Source organism: Cynocephalus volans, chromosome 9 (genome assembly GCF_027409185.1).
Source record: "Cynocephalus volans isolate mCynVol1 chromosome 9, mCynVol1.pri, whole genome shotgun sequence".
Taxonomy (NCBI): Eukaryota; Metazoa; Chordata; class Mammalia; order Dermoptera; family Cynocephalidae; genus Cynocephalus; species Cynocephalus volans.
In genome coordinates, this window is record NC_084468.1 from 54,947,239 (window position 1) to 54,953,726 (window position 6,488).

The following is a 6,488-nucleotide window of genomic DNA, read 5'->3' on the forward strand; positions in this document are numbered from 1 at the left end:
TTACTTTGTCTAAAAATTAATCCTACTGACTAAATCATGTATCTTGACTGCTTTCCCCATACTAATAAAATACAATCATACAAAAATTGTAAATTATATAACACTGTTCTGGGGGAAGGGTGTATGTGTGTGCGTGGGTGTGTTTTAGTCCTAAGTAAAATGAAGAGTAAAGACGATGAGACATTTAAAGACAGCTAATTAAAATTTGCTTTTCAAAAATCTGAATCTTGAGAGTTGAGAGGAAAAAAAAAAAATCAACGAGCTAATTTACTTGTCTCTTTTGTCTTTGTTTCTATTCAATTTCCCTTTTTTTCCTTGTTCACATTCGCTTTTTTTCTTTGTTCTCATGTTGCAATTTTCTATAGTGCTTTAAATTTGTTTTGTTCTTTTTAGAATCGTTTCTTTCTTTGTATGTCCTTTTCTTAATTTTCTTTATTCTTATGTAGTCTTTGCAAATCCTCATCCTAAATCTAATTGCTGAAATTTCATCATAAAAGTTAATGAATTTTTATCAGAAATAATGTACTGCATTAAACATTAGCCCCCCCAAATAAGAATCAGATTGAACTGTTTTAGTGATAAAATTGAACCAACTACAGTAAGCACATTTGCCTTTATCTCGTTTGAGTTAATGAACCTGTGCTGAAGTATAACTATAATTACTAGTTTTTCCAAGCATCCAAGAAATTATCAACTTAAAATAAATAATAGGGGAATCTTTACTTAAAACAAGAAAGCCATCAAGAACTAAAAGTAAATTCATACTTAAAATACAAAATAGTTTATAAACAACTCATTTTTTTGAAAGTGATGTGATATTCTGATCATTTCCAGCCTTAGTTAAAGTGTTGCATCCTGGAAGTAACTATTCAATCAGTTCCATGACATTGCTAATTTAATCTATCTGGTAGTTATTTAGTTTAGTTCTGAGAGCCAACATATTTAAAGGTGTCACCTAAAGAGGTAAATAATCATCAGAATAAAAAGAAAAATGAAAAAAAAAAAAAAGAAGATGAAGGCAGGAATAAATACAAAAAAATAAACACATATGCCAGGCTGTGGCCCAGTATTACCCACAATAACCATCAATGCCTTGAGGCAGCAACTAAATTGTCTAGCCCTGCTCTATGGCAAATAACACTGGCTAGCAAAAATAGGTAATGCCTTTTTTTTTTTATCCTTTAATATATTGTTATTATCAATTTCTAATTTTTTTTTCTTCCTCCACAAGGGAAATTTTATTGATGGCTCTAGTTTATTCCCTCCCAAAAGACCAACTGTAACCAAATTAAGTGAGCATAACCTCAAGATTTTATTGTCTTTATAATAAAACAAATAATGAAGCTTAGAATTGGATCACTTGGCCCTTTCTCTTCTTATCTCCTCCCAGTTCAAAATGCTCACAACTCTCAATAGCCAGCATTCTCGTAGATCTGCAGTTAGGTTCAACACACTCAAGTGTCAGCACAATCTTCATAGTTTTAACCTTTTTCCAGAAAATTGGCTTTTCTGACCACCATAGCCACTCTGCTTCCTGTCATAACACCTCTTTCCCTGGACATACAAAGAATCCTTGCCCTTCGTGTACTGTGTCACTTTGTGGGGCTGGTGCTTGCCACACTTCTTACAGAAGGTCTAGCACATTTTAGGAACGTTCACCATGTTTGTGGGAGAGCTCTGGGCATGGAAAACAGTTTCTAGTTTTAATGGATATAAGCTGTACATATCATCACTAATATTCTTATCAGCAGTAAAAGGAATGATAACTGTACTATATTGTATTAATAATTTAGTCAATTCTCAGAAAGTAACTGAAATAAAAACAGTGGTCAAGGATGGATAATTCAACTTATATTATTTCACTGGGCAACTAAGTTAAACTTCACAAGATTGTTTCATACTAATTTTATGCAGCAATTCTTGAGAAATCACATTAGCATTAAACTTCATGTGAGTACATGATTTTCAAAGCAGTTTAAAATCATGAAAAGAGATTTGATTTCTGTAACAAATGATTGTAATTAACATTATTCTAGAAACAATTAACCTACATCTTCAACGTGATAGGAAGAAACTAAATTAAGAATTTTAAAATATTTTCAAAAACAGGCTTGGCAAATCTGTTAACTGAAACTATAGAAGTGGTTGATTTCTACATCTAATGATTTTTTTTTTAAGTGGCTCACAGATGCAGATATTAAAATTTAGGGGATGGCAAAATTCAGCCTCTGGTGGACTTGGCTACTCAAACGTCTATGCTTACTCACCGCTCAGCTTGTTGATACAGAATAGCAGATCAGCTGAAGAACTTCTCGGTAACACATGGTGGAAAACTTTTGTCCCGCCTGCTCCCAGAAGATTTACATGTCAGGACTTAGTGTTAGCTAATTCTCAGAATTAATAAGGTTGCTTTCAAAATTCCACTTGAACTCAATGTATTTTGTTATTGAAACAACTGAGGAATGTCTCATTTTTTTTTTTTTAACTTATTTTTTTAACCATGCTTACTTACGTTAAGATAGCTGGGAAATTGTTTGGTTTTGTTGGAGCTTTTTATACTTTGGTGTAAATCATAATGTATTGATATTTTTCTCTAGCAAAAAGGACACAGCAGTAAACTGAAAATGTGAAGTCTGAGGTTTGCAGGTCTGCATACTATGAGGTTTGCTGGTCTATATACTTGAGTGTACACCTGAGTAAATTTCCAAACCACTATGATTTTGCTCAAACACAAAGGGAAGGTAAAATTTGCTGTGTCACATGGTAGAAGAGAACTACATAAGATTTAAACTTGTGCTTTAGACTTCTACTTCTGGCAATATGTCATATCAGCTATTCTGACAGTCCAGCCCACTAAAATATTATTTAATTCCAAAAAAAAGTACAAAAAAAAATAATTTTAATACATTGTTACTCTTAATAAAAACAATGAAAAATGACAGTTGTTTAAGTAGCTCACTGATATCATCTCAAGTTTCTGACAATATCAATAATATTGAAAATGATAAACTATTTCATCCAATCAACAAATCTGGCAGTTATTTATTTATCTAGCCATTATTTACATACCTACCAATCTTTACAAATTAGAATAATAATATTTCAGAAAGAGCATGCTGGAAAATAGCAATTTGATACTAAGAATAACTTTTATTCATCTTCATCCTTATCAATAATATGAAAACATAGTAAATTCTCTTATACCACTATGTCCTGATTTTTCTAATTTGCATACAAGCTTGTTTTAAAGGAGAAAAAAAAGAAATTTCATATTTGAGTCAAAGCAGTAGTACATCATCAGGTTAAAAGAGCCAATATAGCCCGACTTATTGCTTAGTATCTTTTTTATTTAGTCTCATAAAATAACTTTTTATGAATGTTTGCTTAACACTATTGGATATTACAAATATGGGGGTACTTCAAAAGATTCATAGAAAAATATAATTAAAATAAAATATGAATATTTCCATGAACATTTTGAAGTACCCTTATGCAGTACATTTTTTAACTTAGGGACAAGCATCTTACAACCTGCCATTCATCAACTACTTCTAGCAATAGTTGTTCATTCTTACCCTATGCTTATTAGATTTAGTCCAACTTAACTGGAATAGGTTGGGGATTCTTCTATAATAATGCCCTTTAAAAAAGCTTTTACTTCAAATTTTGCAATTGTAATGCTTCTTTTTCTTTTTGTTGATAATTTTCATAATGCCTATTTAAATTGCATCCTTAAAAACAAATTTTTTTATGTTTAGCAACACTACAAGTGTTATCAGATTTAATCTAATACACAATGTCTTGAATTTAAGGAATGTAACTTAATTTAATTAGCACTGACTGATTGTTTCATATGTTAATATGTTATTCAAATGTTGTCATATATGTAACTCAGTTTTCAAACGTGAAATAAAATATCTAATCTATGTAAAATTATCCTTAGACATTCGTATCTCTATCCTGACTTGTAGAACAATTTTTCTTAAGACCTAGAACATTTTTAATTTGATGTGAATTTTAAAATCAGTCCACATTAAACTGATAAAATATGTATTTTTTTATGTATGTGGCAAATTTATTGTTGATTTTACAAAATATTTAATTTTATTTATTTTTTTTTTTACTGTTTTTAATTGAAACATAATTGACTCTACATGTTTGTGGGGTACAAAGTTGAATATCAATACCTGTATACAATGTGTGATGATCAAATGAGGATACTTAGTTTATTCATTTTTACAAATGTAATCATTCTAAGTGTCCATTAACCAATTTCTCCATAATCCCCCTGTTTTCACACCTATCATAACTACAGTTCTGATCTCTCTTTATGAAAGGAGGGCTCTTCAATAAAGGGTACTGGGAAAACTGAATATCCATGTATAGAAGAATGAAATTAGACCTTTACCTCAGCCATATACCAAAATCAACTCAAAATGTATAAAAGACTTAAATATAAGACCTGAAACTATAAAACTTCTAGAGGAAAACAGGGGAAACACTCCAGGATGTAGGACTGGGAAAAGATTTTATGAATAAGACCTCAAAAGCACAGGCAACAAATGAAAAGTTAAACACATAGGATTATATCAAACTAAAAATTTTCTGCACAGCAAAGAAAACAGAGTGGGAAAAACTACAGAATGGGAGACTACATTTGCAAGCTCTACATGTGATAAGGGATTAATGTTCAGAATATAACGGAACTCAAACAACTTAATATTAAAAAATAATAAAATAATCCAATTAAAAAATGGGTAAAGGAGCTGAATAGACATTTCTCAAAAGAAGACATATGAATGGGCAACAGCTACATGAAAAAATGCTCAACATCACTAAACATCAGGGAAATGAAAATCAAAACCACATTGAAATATCACATCACCCCAAATAGATGAGCTATTATCAAAAAGACATAATAACAAATGCTGGTGAGATTGTGGAGAAAGGGTAATCCTCCCACACCATTGGTGGGACTGTAAATTAGTGCAGCCATATGAAAAACAGTATGGAGCTTTCTCAAACAACTACAGATAGAACTACCAAACAATCCAGCAATCCTGCTACTGGGTATATACCCACAGGAATGAAAATCAACATGTCAAAGGGATACCTGCACATTCATGTTTATTGAAACTCTATTTACATTAGCTAAGATATGGAACCAATGTAAACGTCTATCAACGGGCAACTGGATAAGGAAAATGTGGTATATGTACACAAGAGAATACTACTCAGCCAGAAAAAGGAATCAAATTCTGCCATTGGCAGCAGCACAGATGAGCTTGGAGAAAATTATGTTAAGTGAAATAAGCCAAGGACAGGAAGAGATATACTGCATGTCCTCACTCATAAGTGGTGCTAAAAACTAAATAAATAAAAAAGAAACAAACAACAATACTAAATATTTAATTTTAGCTATCTAATTTTAGCTTCCTATAAACTGTCACTCTAGGAGAAAGAAACATATAATTATCATTAATTTGTCATGTTAGTATAGTAGACAAGTTCCTTGTCCTCCTCTAATATTAATCCTTGTTTTACAGCTAATGCTTGCTTGTAAGGAATATCTGAAGGCTATGTAAAGGGTTAACAGATAAATGCATTTCTGAGTTTTGTGACTCTGTGGTTTGTCTACTTGTTAGCTCTTCCTGTGTGGGTGAGAGACAGGGTTACTCTGTAGCTCAGGCTGCAGAAAGCCCCTGAACCACATCCCCCACCTCCGTGACCCAGTTTTGCTCACCTGGTGAAGCCCCCTACCCTAAGCTCCTTAACCACCTTTAACTACCTGGTGAGGACCCCAATTTGGGACTCTGCCTAGATACAGACAGAGCCAACAGAAAACTTGCTTGCTTGCTCAAGAAAGGTATATAACTCCAGTTCTCCCTACATTGGGGGCCCAGGTTTGTTGTAATATGAGTTCGCCTGGGACTGCCAGCATAATAAATCATCTGACTTCTCCATTTCTCTGAGTATCTGCATTTCCTTGGTGACTTTTTCCGTAACATTAGGTTTATGAACTTTGTCACAGTTTTTACTATGTAATGTTACGTTTATCATCTGTGATTAATAATAACTTGTAAGGTAACAATCTAAAAGACTGTTAACATATAAAATAATCTGACCACTAGAATTAAAAATAAATAAATAAATTTATGTTTTCATGTTTGTTGTAGAAAATTTATAATAAATATTAGTATTTGAGTTAAAATACTTTTTGCACTGGTATTTAGAGAAATTGGAATGGATATATGAATTCAGGAGAAAAGGAAAGAGAAAAAATATAACCATTACAGAAGAACTTGTTCAAACTTATTTTTAATGGATAATTATGAATATCAAATCATTAAGGCATTTAGATTTTAACACATTTAAAATAATGATGTACAGGGTTTTCATGTCATTAACATAAAGTTCATGATAAATTTTTAATATAATGAAAAACTAATTGTGCACTTAAAATTATACTGCCCCATTTTAAAACAGCC

General features: G+C 31.7%; 1 pseudogene; it reads right to left on the bottom strand.

Annotated features, from left to right (window-relative positions):
• Positions 1 to 1,307: 1,307 nt before the first annotated feature.
• Positions 1,308 to 1,662, bottom strand: LOC134386463 (large ribosomal subunit protein eL42-like; annotated as a pseudogene).
• Between the last annotated feature and the right edge of the window lie 4,826 nt (positions 1,663 to 6,488).